At 42.6% G+C, this 18,758-nt stretch overlaps 1 long non-coding RNA gene across 1 annotated transcript; it reads right to left on the bottom strand.

Moving 5' to 3' along the window:
• Positions 1-184: 184 nt before the first annotated feature.
• Positions 185-4,709, bottom strand: LOC122934927. Its single transcript, XR_006388749.1, has 2 exons — positions 4,341-4,709; positions 185-728 (listed from the first exon to the last, which is right to left on the bottom strand). It is a non-coding gene; the product is annotated as an uncharacterized LOC122934927 (long non-coding RNA).
• Between the last annotated feature and the right edge of the window lie 14,049 nt (positions 4,710-18,758).

Here is an 18,758-nt window from a genome sequence, read left to right as displayed (position 1 = left end):
CCCTCTCTCAAGGAGTGTCATTCTAGTCAAAAGGGACTTAGAATTTGTATCCCTCCTTTTGAGGGCGCTTTCTGGTTTATATCCCCATTCTGTCCCTGTATTCCATCCCACTGATCCTCAATATGCACAACCTTTTCCCCAGTATGAGTCTGTTACACATATATAGGCCTGTCCTTCTACATAGTTGTTGGAACAGTAGTTATAATATGAACATGTTTTCAATATATCACAAAGACAAAAGGTGTAGGTAGCTACGTGAGGGTTAGATGAATTATACCAAAAGGTGATGACGCCGCCCTTGCTAGTTGCGGCTACTTCTCCCATACTGCTAATTGGTAAAATCAACAAGATTATTGAAGCAATCTTAGTCAGTACATTCAACCATTTTCCAGAAAAGAGTGAGGAGCTCATCATGTTGGAGGTCAGGGCCGTCTGCCCCCGTTAGTACCTCTGGGCCTGGTTGGAGGTCAGGGCTGTCTGCCCCCGTTAGTACCTCTTGTCCTTCTTCAAGGCCAAGGCTGTCTGCCTCCGTTCCTGCCTCCTCTCTTGTTCTCACAAGCTTCACTCGGGTGGCGTGGATCCAAGTTGAAGATTGTTCAGTCAGCACGGCTGTTCTGGTTACTGCGACCACGGTAGTGGGTGGGCCATATGCGAAGTCACCTTGGGATTTTCCTTTCTTCAGTTTTGATCACTACCTCATCCCCCACCCTGTATGGGTGGGTGGGTTCCTGTGGAAGAGAGGGGGACTTACAAGCAACTTTTTTCTCAGTTTTATTAAGTACCTGGTACCTGGGCGGGTGGGGAAAGGCCTTCCTATAAGTATCTGTAAGGATTCTCAATGCTGTTATATCCTACCCCCTCTTTGCAGACTAATCCTGTCTTAGGATTTTTCTGCAATACTGGATAACACCAGTCTTGCTGTTCCTGTTCAGTGGCATACCACTGAAGATTAGTAAGCATTTGCGACATCTCAGGGGTTGGATGTGCCGGACATGGCATCTCCCAATGGTTACAAGGACCTGTGGGGTTGCATTTGGCCACTCGTTTCGCCACCTTATCTGCCAGCGCATTGCCCTGTGAGACATGATCCTTACCATCTGCTGCCGTGAATCCTCTCCTGTCAAATCATACCATGGTCCCACACTACCCCATGTGCGTATCTACTATCAGTATAGATGGTGACGGGTCTATCAGTATGTAGAATACATGCTCTAGTGAGTGCAATGAGCTCAGCTGCCCGCTGTGTTGAGTGTGGATGTCCTTGAGTAGGCCTACAACATTATGTGCAGTGTGCAAAAATGGTGTAATGTCACATTGTGAAAGGAGTTGCCAACTCTACCATCATAGCACAGGCTGCAAGAGAACACAGACATGCCGGCATCCCTTGGACAGAGGTGGGCATTACCTTTGAGAAAAATACACAAGGACGCAACTTGCCTCCATGTTCTTGTGTCAGTACACCCGCCATGGTTTTACAATTTTGTCGTGCAAACATGTGGAAGGGCAGTTTGTAGTCAGGGAGGCCCAATCCTGGACTTGACATTAATGAACATTTCAGATAATCAAATGCATTGTACATTTCTGAAGACCATTTTATTAAATCAGGTTTGTCCTGTAGTGTTGCCTCAAGATATTGTCATAGTAGGAACAGTTTGGGATCCATTGTCTGCAGTAGTTTATCATTCCAAGGAAGGATAGCATTTCCTTCTTGGAGAGCGGGGTGACCAGGCCCGCTACAGACTGAACTCTCCCTGGACTGATCCTTCTTTCCCCCTTTGTGAGGACAAACCCCAAGTATTCGACTTGCTGTTTACACCATTGCATTTTCCCTAATGACACTTTGTGTCCACATTCAAACAACCATTGTAACAGTGTTATACCATCCTCAATGTTGGCCTCCACTGACATACTGCACAACAGTAAATCATCCACGTATTGCAACAACACGGAACCTTGGGGGGGTGCCATGGTTTTAACGTGGCTTGGAGGACTATGCTGTACACTACAGGTGAATCAGCATATCCCTGGGGTCTGCCCCAGGTCAGTTGACGTCTGTCAAAGGAAAAAGCAAAAATTAGTCTGGTCTTCTTGTCAACTGGGACAGAAATAAATGCATTTTTCAGATCTATCACACTGAACCAAACAGCGTCTGCTGGAATGGCAGATAGTAATTGAGTGATGTCAGGTACAATAGGGGCTATTAGGCACAATGATGTTGTTGATGGCCCTTAAATCCTGTACAAAGTGGGTAGCACCATCTGCCTTTGTCACTGGATTTACAGGCGTGCTGTAGGGTGAAATCACCTCTTCCAGGATTCCCTTTTTGTAGGAATTCTTTTATCATTGGCCTAAGTCCATCGAGTTTCTCTTTTGGCAGTAGGTACCGTTTCTGGAACACTGAAATGACACCTGGTTTTACAGTAGCTTTGTAAGGTGTGCAATCTATGAATCCTGTGTCATATTCATGTGAAGACCATAATGCAGGATTAATGTTGTTAAGTTCTGGGTGGTTCTGTATGTTTGCAAGAATCAGTGGCACTGGTGTAGAGATTGGAATGAGATCTGAGTGTACTCTTATGCCCAGATTTTTGGCTGACACTTGTAAGTCAAGCTTAATGAACAAATCTTTACTTAACACACTTGAGGTTGCACTGCTATCTACCATGAATCCTACTCTCAGTCATCTAAGTCCACCCCTTTTAGTCGGACACTGCGGTCCTCCTACTCTGTCATTAGATTCCCAGCTGCCCATGAGGACAGAGCTCTGATGTGAAGCACAACACTTAACATGTAACACATAACTTCAAACATTGAAACAAACAGATCTGACAATACAGACATAAACACACAAAAGGCCCATAAAAACTTTTCTTTGACTTCAATAATAAAAAAAAAATGTACAGCTTGATCAATGCTGTTGGCACCAATAAAAACCAAAAACTTCCAAGAAAAATAAAATAAAATTCTCAATGCGCATATTATATGAAAACAGATATCGTACTCCATACACATTCATATACAGCTCTTCTAAAAGCATCCATTAGGGCTCTTTCACACTTTCAACTCCACTACAACTCAGAGCCACACCATTCACATTCCACTGAATCATTTGTCTTCCAACCTAATCACACAATTGTCTTTGTTTCATCCCAAAACTTGCAGCACAGACAAACACAGCTTTCCTGGAAACAGATAGCCACACCACACACAGAATTGCTAATAGTATATCTCGCTGTTGTGCTGTTTTCCAATGTTTTCCAATGTTTTCTGATCTTCACTCTGTGATTAATCAACTCTTATAAGAAGACAATATACATGTTTTAATCATACAGTCATTTTGTTAAACCCAAATCATTTTATATGCCAGGTGTTCTTAGTTAATGTTGTACATATATAATAATTCTTGGATTCTCACATTACATCTCAATTATTGAACAATTTTTTATTTATTTTTTTATAATAATATTACACATATAACATCACTTACTCTGCAGGATTCCCTACCCCTTTGTATCATGTAATCCATATGCTAGGACGGGTCATGGTCAAAATGTGGCCATGCTTCTTTGTCTCCCAGACAAAGACGCTTTATCATGTCCATGTAGTACGGGCTATTATCGCCGTCCCTGGGAAAAGGGGCTAGCAGCTTGCATGAACTCAGTCCATCCAGCTAAATTATCCACCCATGGGTTAACTAGGAAGTAATTTATGGGACTACACCGTGCAACATAAACTTTGCATGTTTCTCCCGTCTCAGGTTTGGGATAATTTGTTTTAGACTCTTGTGACCCCATTCCGTCTGATATTTTAATGATGCTACTTTCCTAGAACTAGCTGTACTGAAGCGTTAAGGATTCGACAAATTATTCCTGTCAACTAGGCAAAGGACTCAGGTCTGATCACAAAATATCAGAGAGTTTCATCAAACATATAATTTGTTGCTTTGGTCTGCCACTTGTGTTCACCTATCCCCGGGTTAATGGATTGCTCCTAGCCGGGGGTGGGGCGTATTGCAGACCTCCGCAACACAGTAAAACAACAATGCAATGTCCTTAAAACTCTATGCAAATAGTGAATTTCAGTCCGTACACTTACCACCCGGACATCAGTATCCTTATATCAACTCTAATATTCTTATACTTTAAAACAGCTTTAAAAGAGTCAAACCAAGCTCCATCCTTGTCTCCCTGAGACAATATTATCTAGTGCGCACTATATTTTCTCTGAGTGATCCTCACGGCGGACTCCCGGAGTCCCCGGGTCACTCCCCCAGACTCCCGGAGTCTGTTCCCTGTATCCCTGATACAGTAATTATACTAGAAGTTGTAGGTTCTACTTACTAGATCGAGACGTGGTCGTCGGATAGGCCAGAGGACAATAACAGATGCCTTTCTTACCAAACCCGATGACCTTCTCGATCCCGGACGAGCCCCCAAACTGATAGGAATCTCAACGTCCCACTTGGTACCCCTGGCACCAAACTTCTAGTATCGGCTTGGTTTGAGTCCTTTTCTGACGTCAGGAGAGCGCTTCACTCAGTAGGTAATAAAAGACACAACAGTGATGTACTGAATGAACACTCTGAGGTTTATTTTTAATGCACACAGGTTATATAGAGGGGGCTTTACCCCCTTTATTAGCATATCATCGTAAGTTATGTATTCAACCTATCATATTAACACGCTCTATTCTACAGACAGTGAAAGAGAAACAAAAACTGAACTTCCATATTAGGAATATTGTCCGGGAGTAGTGCCAAAGAGATAAAATTCAGGGTTACAGAGAATAGAAACTTAACAGCAATTAGTTTGACAGCAATCAGAGCTATTTCCTAACAGAGAAACAAAACTTTAGCAAAATGCATAATTTGTTTTTGACATTAAAAAGAACATGGATTCCTTTCAATACCCATGCTGGATGAGAGAAATATCTTGGCAAAAGACAACTTTTCCCATTTTTTTATACAAAGTTGGCATTTGACCAAGATATTTTTCTCACCCAGCATGGGTATATGTAAAATGACACCCCAAAACACATTCCCCAACTTCTCCTGAGTACGGCGATACCAGATGTGTCACACTTTTTTGCTGCCAAGGTGGGCAAAGGGGCACATATTCCAAAGTGCACCTTTCGGATTTCACCGGTCATTTTTTACAGATTTTGATTGCAAAGTACTTCTCACACATATGGGCCCCTAAATTGCCAGGGCAGTATAACTACGCCACAAGTGACCCCATTTTGGAAAGAAGACACCCCAAGGTATTCCGTGAGGGTCATGGCGAGTTCCTAGAATTTTTTATTTTTTGTCGCAAGTTAGTGGAATATGAGACTTTGTAAGGAAAAAAGAGAAAAAAAAAATCATCATTTTCCGCTAACTTGTGACAAAAAATAAAAAATTCTAGGAACTCGCAGTGCCCCTCACGGAATACCTTGGGGTGTCTTCTTTCCAAAATGGGGTCACTTGTGGCGTAGTTATACTGCCCTGGCAATTTAGGGGCCCAAATGTGTGAGAAGTACCTTGCAATCAAAATGTGTTAAAAATGGCCTGCAAAATCTGAAAGGTGCACTTTGGAATATGTGCCCCTTTGCCCACCTTGGCAGCAAAAAAGTGTGACACATCTGGTATCGCCGTACTCAGGAGAAGTTGGGGAATGTGTTTTGGGGTGTCATTTTACATATATCCATGCTGGATGAGAGAAATATCTTGGCAAAAGACAACTTTTCCCATTTTTTTATACAAAGTTGGCATTTGACCAAGATATTTTTCTCACCCAGCATGGGTATATGTAAAATGACACCCCAAAACACATTCCCCAACTTCTCCTGAGTACGGCGATACCAGATGTGTCACACTTTTTTGCTGCCAAGGTGGGCAAAGGGGCACATATTCCAAAGTGCACCTTTTGGATTTCACCGGTCATTTTTTACACATTTTGATTGCAAAGTTCTTCTCACACATTTGGGCCCCTAAATTGCCAGGGCAGTATAACTACCCCACAAGTGACCCCATTTTGGAAAGAAGACACCCCAAGGTATTCCATGAGGGGCATGGCGAGTTCCTAGAATTTTTTATTTTTTGTCGCAAGTTAGTGGAATATGAGACTCTGTAAGAAAAAATAAAAAAATAAAATCATCATCATTTTCCGCTAACTTGTGACAAAAAATAAAAAGTTCTATGAACTCACTATGCCCATCAGCGAATACCTTAGGGTGTCTACTTTCCGAAATGGGGTCATTTGTGGGGGTTTTCTACTGTTTGGGCATTGTAGAACCTCAGGAATCATGACAGGTGCTCAGAAAGTCAGAGCTGTTTCAAAAAGCGGAAATTCACATTTTTGTACCATAGTTTGTAAATGCTATAACTTTTACCGAAACCATTTTTTTTTTTGCCCAAACATTTTTTTTTAATCAAAGACATGTAGAACAATAAATTTGGTGAAAAATTTATATATGGATGTCGTTTTTTTTGCTAAATTTTACAGCTGAAAGTGAAAAATGTCATTTTTTTGCAAAAAAATCGTTACATTTTGATTAATAACAAAAAAAGTAAAAATGCCAGCAGCAATGAAATACCACCAAATGAAAGCTCTATTAGTGAGAAGAAAAGGAGGTAAAATTCATTTGTATGGTAAGTTGCATGACCGAGCGATAAACGGTGAAAGTAGTGTAGTGCCGAAGTGTAAAAAGTGCTCTGGTCATGAAGGGGGTTTCACCTAGCGGGGCTGAAGTGGTTAAAGGGGTTAGCCACCCTAATATCAAAAATCCAAAGTGCCCTAGACTATAGCCAATACCATGAAGTATTTATACCATGTGACATTTACTGGCTATATATCATTTTTCTAACCTGTTCACCATGACATGCCTCCCTGGAGGAGCTCCCTCAGACCAGCTGTGTGGGAGGAGTAGCTGTAAAGTGAAAGTAAAAATCCCAGCATCCACTGCAGCAAGCATGTTCAGAGGAGCAGTCTCATGACATCCCCACCCACCTGTGTTTCCATAGAGACAAGGGCCCCTCAGATAATGTCATCACTGAATAACTGCTGTACAGACATAGCTATAGGAAGTACAGCCCAGTCCCAGCAGCACACAGGAATATGATGCATTTGTTACTGGGAGAAAGGGAGGGGGCACTGTTCATAAACTTGCTGTAGGGCCTAGTAATTTCTAGTTGCACCATTGGATTTAAGCCATGAACAGAATGAATAGAGGGAGAGATTTATTAATTCCCTTGTTTCTGAAAAGTGGCATTTAAAAGTTACAAACTATGTGTTTGTGACTTTTTAACTGTGCCTTAAAAAAAAAAAATGGCATGACAATGTCAGGGAGGGGGCATGACCAGTCACCAATCTATGTTAATTTTCACCAATTTTCTGACTCAAATGAAGCCAGAAATCTACGGCAGCTCTGAGCTGTCATAGACTTCTGTTTAGGTGCATGGACTGCCATAGGAGGGGGCTGTTGAGCGGGGGGACAGATCTTTGTTGCACATGAACTATGAGGAATAAATTTGTACAAATCCATCTGCTCACATAGAGAGGAGCATCCTTTCTATCATCACACGACTAAGGCTACTTTCACACTAGCATTAGCAGGGTCTGGCAGACTGTTCCCCTACCGGATCCGTGCTAATGCTAGCCCACAAGTGCCGTCGGTATTCCACTCCAGACCCATTCACATTCACTGATGCCCAGCACTCTGCGTTTTTGGCCGTCCGACTCTCGGCATGTCTGCCGCGCTGTGGCCGCATCTCCGAGCTGTGCCAATTAAAGTGAATGGGGCTGGAGCGGACTTCCAGAGGCACTCGTGGGCTACCATTAGCATGGATCACTATATACAGTGTACAGCAGGTCACAGATCTCTATATGCAGTGGTAGGGTTCACATATCACCATATACAGAGTGCAGGAATGAGAGGGCACACAATTATAGATGGTGAGACCAGTGACTGCTGCTGATATCACTGTCCTCAGCCATACTGACAGCTTACAAGAGGTTAAAGCTCCTGAACTGTTGGTCTGGCTATAATATAATGTCTGTGATAAGAACACAGTGCAGAGGGGCCACAAACAGGACAGACACTGGAGTTGCTCACAGCTTGTGGTCCAAAGGGCTTCCCTGACTCTGCTACATCCTCACATTTTGATGGGATCCTCTCAGTATAGGGGAAACAGAGCGGGCAGAGCCTGCAGTCAGATCACCCATCACAGCTTACCCTCAGTCTCCCTTCCTCCTGCAAAAGTTTCTTTATTTTAGCTTTTAACAAGTGTCCCTGCTAAGTCCCTGCCAGCCCTGCACAGCCAGGAGTGCCAGTCACAGAAGGAAAGCACCTCTGATACAAGCAGGGTGCTTTAGGGCCAAAAACAGCAGCAGACTCCATCAGGCATGGACAAAGTAGCTCCTCCATGGCATGTGCAGGGATGGTCAAGACAGGCAGCTGTGAGAGCAGGACCGGAGATGGCATTGCTGCCAAAAGCAGGAAAACCAGGCAGATCTACTTAAAGGGGTTGTCCGGGTTCAGAGCTGAACCCGGATATATCCTCATTTTCAAAAAAGAAGAAAGAGAAAAAATGAAAAGAAGAAAAAAAATAAAAAAAAATAAAAGAGCCTACTAACCAGCAGTCTGTCATTACAAGTGTTTGCGAAATCTGGAACACGTAGAACACCGCGCATACGCAGTCCACAGCCCAGTCAGTGGAGATATCGGGGATGCCGCAGACAAGCAGCTTGGCACAATATCCCACCGGCAACACGTGTTACGGAACTTATCTTCTTTACAAACAACCCAAGTAAGGAATTGCTAATCTTTCTTCTCAGCATGATACAGTGCATCAATTAAGGTAAGCTTATCAATCTGACCACCACGTGGAACGCCACAAATGGATGCAGACCTCACAACAGTGAGTACAATAGACATTACTAAATAGAGCATGAGAATTTAACCTGACTAATGAATTCTACCTGACTAACAAATACTAGAGAAGCACATGGAGAACATTTAGAACATCAATGGAATAAGAACTAATACAACTTAAGAGACATATCTTCAGAGGATACTTTTTAGAGCATATTATAAAGAGTGTGTGTTACTATACTAACCACAAAGTTTGATGGATACTAACATTATAACAGTTGACTTTTTGAGAAACACTGTGATATTGCTCTGTGTTTTCAAGGTGGACTTTTATCGCGCAGGGCAAAGTAATTTTTTGGAGTTCCGGTGACGTACCAGTCTCCATGGGGCTGCCAGGCGGAGGCTTCCGCCAAGCAGTGAGACCGGTGACGTCACCGGCACTAATGGGCGGGCTTTAGCACTGCCCTGGCCTGTAAAAGGGCTAGGACAGCTCTAAAACCCGCCAATCAGAGCCGGTGATGTCACCGAACACACTGCTGGGCGGAAGCCTCCACCTGGCAGCCCCATGTAGAGCCCTGTACTTCACCGGAACTCCAAAAAATGCCTTTGCCCTGCGCGATTTAGCACAGGGCAAAGGAGAGCATTGGAGCATGAACTGGTCCGATGCTCAAGTCAGGGGGGCTGCCTGAGTGAAAATGGGGATATAAATAAGTATATATATATGAATGGGCAAGGTGTTATTGTAAATAAAAGAGCCTTTTCCCTGCGCGATCCAGTGCAGGGCAAGGGAGCGCATCGGAGCATGACATCAGGGGGGCTGCCTGGGTGAAAATATGGATATGTCCGGGTTCAGAGCTGACCGCTTTAAGAAGGTATATTAGTAAGTGTAATATCTCCCTACTTTTGTTTATAGTTTTAGTAAATGCTAACAGAGTGGCCAACCCCTTTAATATACTTTTCAGATAATTCACACTATCAGATGCTCCAACACCTTTCTGGTCCCATTAATACTAGGTTAAAGTAACTTTACTATATATTTACATTTAGGAATCCATAAATGCAAACATGTTTTTTTTGCTTTAACATTTCCTACCCATCTGTTGGTACTTCTATTATCTGCACACTATACTTTTATAATAAATGTACAACAATTTAGAGAAAGATACTCCAGAGATATCTTCATGTTCCCAGCTGCCGCGCAACCCGCTGCCTTCGCTCAATGTACGGTATTCAAAGACTGCTCGAGTTCCAGATTTCTTTCTGCATTCAATATTTCACTCCTGAACAATCTCTCAACAGTGTTAACAACATTTATAACCTCAGAAGATTGCAGTCAAAAATAATTTATGCCGACACCATAAAGTAAGGCCTTAATTATTGAACAGCTCATGCTGGGATATTGGTTTTAAAGTTTTGCACATACATGCCATTAAAACAACATAATGTAAGGTTCATTTCTACTATGCTTTCAGCCAGTTTAGAAAGCACTTTACCAGATATTAGTAAGAATTCAAATATTATAAATATCATTTGTCTAGTTGGAAAATAGTTTCAATATCTTTAGAAATAGCACACAAACAAAAATGTTAATATGATTACAGACTGGGGAAAACTGAGTAAAGTAATGAAATGCATTTCATAGTGTTATAAAACATAGCGGACATGGAGGTTGTTAAAGCTGTTAAAGAAGCCACCACATATAGGATAAAATGAAAGATGTTGTAACAAATAAATCTAATTTGAATAAAAATGTATTTATAAATTTTATTGTACCATTAAATATAGACACTAAGCTTGGAGAAAAGAGAAATACATCAGAAGTAATATCTGTATTGTTTCCTGAAGATAAAATACATTACAATAGATATAAGTTAATATTTGGGTAAAAAAAAGTATCATGGTAAGAAGGCACAATAATGTGATTGTCACAAGTAACATCAGGCAATCCATTGTTACTTACTTACGTCCTAAATTTCACCTCTCCACAGGCCCAAAGAATCTGTGTTCACCAGAGTCCGTTAGCTAAATCCATGTAATAAATACTTTTTTAAGGTCCTCCAAATTATTATTTTTTTATTTGATCCAAATTTATCCATGGTGAATCGCGTTAAAAAACGTCTATTTCCTGGCTTCAGAGAGCCTTTATAGTGGTGTAGAACACTGTGCCTTGCAGTAAAATGCATAGGGAGTCTGCTATGGTAGTAAAATAATACTGTGAATCAGCATGACATGCAGATGACAGGCGTAGCTCTTAGAATCACTGCACACTTTACTTATTTGGGCAGTCAGGAGGCCAAAACTGATCAAATAACTCAAGTATGAACTCAGCCTTACAGGTCGATGTTAGCGTCAAGAAGAAGCGTACATTATTTACACCGTTGTCAACTGATTCCACATAGATGTCTACAGAACCTGCTCTATTAAACGCTTATACAAGTAGGGTGTCAGACAGAGTGGAGAGGGTGTCAGCAGTAAGTTTGTGTTGATGTCACAGATTATTTTGCCCTTCCTGTGATCCGTCAGAACAATAACCCCCAAAAAACAGATCCTGTCTGTTGTGCATCCGCCTTCACTCGGTCAGCATTTGGTCAGTAGTCCATCAGTATTGCTAATGCAAAAAAAAAAAATGGAGTGGATCCAAAACTGAGATGACTCGTGAATGGAATATTTTCATGTCTTGTGTGTTTTGTATACCCTCCTGCTTTTGGCTACCAAATCACAAGCCAAATCTGATAGGACCATACAGGCCTTACAGCTGCTACACAGACAGCATCCGTTGTGCGTCTCCTTTTTCCTTCCTTCTGACAGATCAGAAGAAGTGTCAAATAAATGATAATGTTAGCCAGGCCGAAAGGCAAAATAGTGGACCAGTCATGAAGTGGGGAGGGTGGGAACACCATGAGTAGACCACAGAGTGGCACAATGACAGTGTGGAGATGGCAGCATCAGGAGGCCATAGAGCGGCACAATGACAGTGTGGAGGTGGTGGCAATATCAGGAGACATCAGAGTGGCAAGGTGATATAGTGTGGGGGTGGGTGGCAATACCAGTACCAGCTAAAGATTGTGGGTAAAAGAAGGAGCACTTGGCGTCAGATGTTGGAATCAGGCGGGTGGCAGCATCAGAATAGTAGCTGAGGCAGGTAGCAAGAAGAAACCGGTCTCTTTTGTCAGTGTTGGTGTGGCACCATGGATTATCTAGTTTGATGCATCAGACATTGGTCGGTGGAAATCCTGGCTGATCCATGCCTGACTCATCTTGACAAAGGTCAGTAACTTCACATTTTGGGTGGACAGACAAATTCTTCTTTAGGTAACTATGGCCTCTGCCGGACTAAACACCCGCTCTGATGCCACACTACTGGCCGGGCAGGACAGCTTTTCCAGGGCAAACTCGGCCAGTTGCAGCCACAAATCCAATTTGGCTGCACAGTAGTCCTGCAGATCTTCAATGTGGGGTGGCAGGTTGCTGTCCAAGTATGCCACCACCTGCTGGTTCAGGTCAGCTGCTGGTGAATAGTTTCTTCTTTATGTGGGTGAAAAAAGCTGCTCATCAGCAATTCTAGACTCAGGCTGCTGCTGATGGAGCTGGTACTGCTCCTGCCACCCCTCCCCAGCAGCCATGGCAGTGGAACATGAGCACCCCCCGGTCAGACCTGCGAGAGGATGGACGATGGCGTAGATATGCAGCGGACAACTGACTACATAGGATAATTCTATAGTAGTTCAGTTCTTCCTCCCTCTCAGCAGGTGTAAAAAAGGCCCACATATTTGACCGGTAGCGAGGGTCCAACAAGGTGGAGAGCCTAGAGTCATCCCTCTGCCGAATGGTGACAATGCTTACCCAAGCAAGTGAGCATGCATCCGGCTATTTGTGCAAGAGTCTCAGAGGGACTCAAGTGACTCGGAGGGATTCCCTGCCTCCATCTCCACTGCATCCTGCAACGGTATGTTTGAGTCCTCTGACTCCTCTTCTTCATTGCCCTGTATCTCCTCTGGCTGCTCCTGCTTCTCATCTCCTGTCACCTGTGTAGAAAAACCACCCATTTCGCTACACATTGTTTGTGCTCTAATGTCCTTCTCCTCCTCCAGTCCAGCTCCCACAGGGCTCATGTGGCCATGAGATCTAGGTGCCACGTCTCCAGTCCAATGTCCAGCCATATTTGCCAGCATCTGTTGCAGGACATGAAGCAGTTGAATGACATTGTTCATCCTGTAGCCCTGGCGACTAACAAATAACGTGGCCTCCTCAAAGGGCCTGAGAAAACGGCAGGTGTCATACATGAGCTGCTACTGGCTGACATCAAAGATACACAGGGGAGTACTCCTGTCTGCTTGGATCATCAATAAATCGTTTATGGCCTTTCTCTGTTCTTATAGCTGGTCCAACATAAGGAGGGTGGAAACATTGCATATCAGCCTATGTTGGGAGATGCAGTTCTGCCGCTGAAGCTCATGGAAGGTGCGCAGTGTACGAGTGGCTGAAGTGCATACAAAGTGTCCTGGCCATTTTTAGGATGTCTTGCAGATAAGTGGAAGACTTCAGGACCCGCTTGGCAACCAGATTTAACATGTGTGCCATGCAGGGTGCATGGCTCATCCCTCCTTGACGCAGCGCCAACACCATGTTCTTCCTGTTGTCGGTCACCATGGTTCCGATTATGAGTTGTCGCGGAGAAAGCCAGGATTCGATTTCTTGATGAAGGATAAAGAGCAGTTTCTCCCCTGTGTGACTCTGTTTGCCCAGGCAAACAAGGTGTAGAACAGCATGATACCACCGTGCCCTGCACATGTGGTATGCTGAAGGATCACTGTGACTTGTCCCTGCAGTTGAGGCTGAGGAGGCAGAGGCGGACATTGTTGCAGGACCAACTGCATGAGAACGTGAAGGTGTAAGCCGCGTCATCTGGCCAAGTTGCTGGTGTGGCTGGCCAGGAACCACATTTACCAAGTGGGCCATAAAGGACATATATTGTCCTTTACCATAGTTAGAGCTACCGACCAATTTTCCCCTAAAAAGTATTTTTTCCCAAAAAGAATTCACCACTGAATGGCTAATCAATGTAATTCATTCCCTACAGCAAAAGGAATCTACAATCACAATTTAGTTTTTCCCCAAAAAGGCTGTATCACAAATTTCACCACTGAATGACAATGTAAATTCACCGCAGAACGGCTAATAACACATACTTATTTTTCCCATTAATACACCCCAGCAATGGTAGTATAACAATGTTGGTTCACAACAGACCGGCTAAAAAGAAGTGGTCTTTTTCCTTATAATACACGTTAGTAAAAATAAATGTAACAATCACAATTCACTGCGGAACAGCTAATAGGGCGTACATATCTATCCTATTAATACACCCTGTAAATGGCTGTAGTACAATGTAACTTCACCGCTGAATTGTTTCTATTACCCAGGCTGTAACCAACCGTACTGAACCCTGTTCAACATAAATGCTGTGGAATGATTCCTCCCTATCCTTTCGCTACACTTTGAATAATCTTTCCCTGCACTTGTAAAAAAGTTTTTTCTAGCACTGTCCCTAGCGCCAGCTGATGTCTCTTCCTGCACTAAGAACACTGAAAATGGCAGATTACAAAATGGCTGAGGCTATTTAAAGGACTGTGACATCACAGGGCTGGCTGGCTGCTGATTGGCTGCATGCATGGCATTTTGGGCGATCCCGCCTTCCCAGAGTTCCTTGCTCTTTGTCCTCATATGTACAGCAGCCATTTTAGGAAAAAATTTGATTCGTTAGCACTAGAGATGGGTGAATGAAATCTGACAAAGCAGAAATCAATCCGAATTTCAGGGAAAATTTGATTTGCAACTAATGCAAATTTCCTTGCGCTACTTCATGGTAACGAATCCAAATTTTTCCTAAAATGGCGGCTACATGTGTGAGGCCTGAGGACATGGGGCAAGGAACTCTGGGAAGGCGGCATCACCCAGATTGACATGCATTCATGCAGCCAATCAGCAGCCAGACAGCCCTGTGATGTTACAGCCCTATAAATATGGCAGCCATTGTAGATTCTGCCATTTTACAGCATTTTGAGTGCACGGACAGACGTGAGAAGGCGCTAGGGACAGCAATAGGAAAATCCTCATTGCGAACAAAGAAACTGAAAAAACGATTTATAAGTGCAGGGAGAGTATAGGGAGGAATTATTTCACAGCATCTTAATGCAGGGAGAGACGTCAGAAGGCGCTAGGGATAGTGCTATAAAATCTATTTACAACTGCAGAGAAAGATTATTTGGTGATCCAAATAGCCATTATACAGCTCTGTCATTCTAGCAATTTGTTCTTGAGGTGCAAGTGCTTTGTTGAAACACCTTTAGTGGCTTATATCTGTAATAAAATAAAAATATGTTCTTAGTTCACTTCTGCAGTTATATGTTTTGAAAGCGTACAGAAAAAAAAATATATATACACACTTCACTGGTTCAGTAATTTGTGGCAAAGCATTTAGTGGCCTATTTCAGTACAGAAAGAAAAATATATGCACACTTCACTGGTGCATTTATTACTGCTAAAAGTTTTTACTGGCCTATTTCAGTATAAATAGAAAAATATATTCTCAGTTCACTTCTGCAGTTATATATATTGAAAGCGTTTAGTGGCCTAATTCAGTACAGAAAGAAAAATATATGCACACTTCACTGGTGCATTTATTACTGTTAAAAGTTTTTACTGGCTTATTTCAGTAAAAATAGAAAATTATATTCTCAGTTCACTTCTGCAATTATATATATTAAAAAGGTTTAGTGGCCTAATTCAGTACAGAAAGAAAAATATATACGCACTTCACTGGTGCACTTTTTTGTGGCAAAAGCGTTTAGTGGCCTATTTCAGTACAAAAAGAAAAAAATACTCTCAGTTCACATCGGCGGTTATATGTGTTGAAAGCATGGCTGGGAGTCAGCAGGGTGGAAGCAGTGGGAGGTCGGGAGCCAAACGTGCTCGGGGTAGACCACCTGCTTCGCAGCAGCCTACCTGCCCGGGAAGTGGTGGTGCAGAGTTTCACGGAAGCAGCAGCAGCAGCAGTAGTCAGTCAGTGCGGACTGTTTGGGGGGAAAATCATCTACTTGGAGGTGTGGCAGTTATTTGTTAAGCCAAAGGAGGAGGTTAACATGGCCATATGAAGAATATGTGGGCAGAAGGTGAAGCGCGGCCTGGGTGCCAATGTTGGCATCACAGCCGTGCGTCAACATATGCATTACCATATGTTGACGCAGTACCCCCTATGCCAGCCACATTGCCTCATCACATTAGTTGCCATAATGGCCATTAACTATGCCAGTCTCAGTGCCCCCTGACTATGCCAGCTACATAACCCCCTGGCACCGAATGGTATCACAATTTTTAATTTTTTTTTAATTTATTATCTTTATTACTATAAAGAACAAATACACAAAAAGAAATTTTTTCCTTATTATAAATTATCACCATTTTTTCCCTTGACCTCGTTACCCCCCACCCTGGGATGCGTCCACACACCCTTGAAAAGAAATAGGGAGAAGGGGAGAGAGGAGAGAAGAGGGGAAAAAAAAAAGGGAAAATTTATTCCACGTACAATCATATCAGAACTCCCAACCATCCCATATCTTAGCCCATTTCTCTAATCCACCTCTTTGCTTATAGAGAATCCGTTCATAGCTTTTAACCTTGTTAACCAGGTTTATCCAATTATTTACCTCTTGGGCTTGGCGTGTGAACCAGCTCCGACTGATCAGGAGCCTGGCCAATAGTAGTGTTCTACCTAATAGGATCTTTTGGGATTTATGACTACTTAATGTCGAAAGATCGTTCAGTAAAAATAATTGTGGCTCAAGAGGGATCCATATTTTTAACTTATGGGTGAGGAGATTATTGATACCATTCCAGTATGCTCCAAGTTCTGGGCATGCCCAGATCATATGCAAATAATCCACACCAACAGTATCACATTGAGGACACTTGGAGGTAGCTCTTATTCCACACTTGTTTAACCAGATGTGGTAACATATAGTCTGTGATAAATATTAAACTGTATTAGAGCGTGATTAGAATTGTTAGAAAGTACATCTGGATTAGTGAAAATACTCCCCCACCCTACCATTTGTATGTTTGGGCAATCCATCTCCCAGGCCCTTTGTCCTGGTGATCGTGTCTCAAAGAAGCGTGACTTAATTTGTAATTTATATACACTCACCTAAATAATTATTAGGAACACCATACTAATACGTGTTGGACCCCCTTTTGCCTTCAGAACTGCCTTAATTCTACGTGGCATTGATTCAACAACGTGCTGATAGCATTCTTTTGCAACATTGGCCCATATTGATAGGATAGCATCTTGCAGTTGATGGAGATTTGAGGGATGCACATCCAGGACACGAAGCTCCCGTTCCACCACATCCCAAAGATGCTCTATTGGGTTGAGATCTGGTGACTGTGGGGGCCATTTTAGTACAGTGAACTCATTGTCATGTTCAAGAAACCAATTTGAAATTATTCGAGCTTTGTGACATGGTGCATTATCCTGCTGGAAGTAGCCACCAGAGGATGGGTACATGGTGGTCATGAAGGGATGGACATGGTCAGAAACAATGCTCAGGTAGCCCGTGGCATTTAAACGATGGCCAATTGGCACTAAGGGGCCTAAAGTGTGCCCATAAAACATCCCCCACACTATTACACCACCACCACCAGCCTGCACAGTGGTAACAAGGCATGATGGATACATGTTCTCATTCTGTTTACGCCAAATTCGGACTCTACCATTTGAATGTCTCAACAGAAATTGAGACTCATCAGACCAGGCAACATTTTTCCAGCCTCCAATTTTGCAAGTGAATATTGTTCCAGAGAGGCGTGAATATAAGTGATCCCTTTACCCCCATCCATCCTCTAGTAATAGCCCACATTTTCGATAGTAATTTTATAGTCCCTTTATAACCCTGATCCCTGTTAGTCAGTAGCACAGAATGGTATCACTATTAGGGACAGCCTTGCTGCCTAAACTTACCCAGTCAAAAGTAGTAGGAGTCTGGAGTAACTGCCATGGATCTGTGTTGTGCACAGTATAAAGGTAGGGCATGGCTAAAAAGGTCCTGGCAGGGCAGACACTACACACATTTACTCTGTTGTGTGTACCAATGTGTGTTCTATTTGAACTCTAAACCATCACACTTTACATAAATCTGTGTGTAAGATGTGACAGTTTAGTGAGCAGAAAATACATAGTACATGCTGTGTCTTCACAACTGCGACAATTTGTCATTTAGTAGGAGTTTAGAGTCTCCTGCTTCGAATACCAGCATTTGGACTTTTAGATGCACCAGAAGATGGCAGTACAAGATCGAGAAGAAAAAGTGTGTCTAATAGTCTGAAAAATACAATATTTTATTGCTGCATGGGCTGGCCAAGCTCTTGTAGCAGCCAATGTATGGACATCTGAATACTAATAGCCCCCTCCCTAGCACTTAGTGTACTTACTTATAATACCTACCCCTTTTTTTATCCTTTCTGCAGCTGAGCAGTTTTTAACATCAGAATGACTCATTAGTAACCTTAGTATCTATAGTAAGGTCAACAGCTCCCCTCTAGGCTCTTAGTCTAGGATTTCATACAGGGTGGCCCACAAAATAGTAGTCACCTCCAATATTAATAAATCAAACTGCCTAATAGTAAATCTGTCTTAGTTGTCCATAACCTATCATAGCTCAGCTTTCATTTTTTACAGAGACCTGTAGGAACTGAAAGCTGAGCTCTGGTTGCTATGGGCAACTAAAACTTGATAAACTAAGTTTGATAAAATTATATCATCTACAAACTAGTACCCCTACACAGGACTATAGTCATGCCCGCACAATTTTAAATTTTTTATTTTTTATTATACAGCTTTATAACATCAA

Source organism: Bufo gargarizans, chromosome 4, assembly GCF_014858855.1.
Source record: "Bufo gargarizans isolate SCDJY-AF-19 chromosome 4, ASM1485885v1, whole genome shotgun sequence".
NCBI classification, from domain to species: domain Eukaryota; kingdom Metazoa; phylum Chordata; class Amphibia; order Anura; family Bufonidae; genus Bufo; species Bufo gargarizans.
This window is presented reverse-complemented; position numbering and strand designations above follow the sequence as displayed.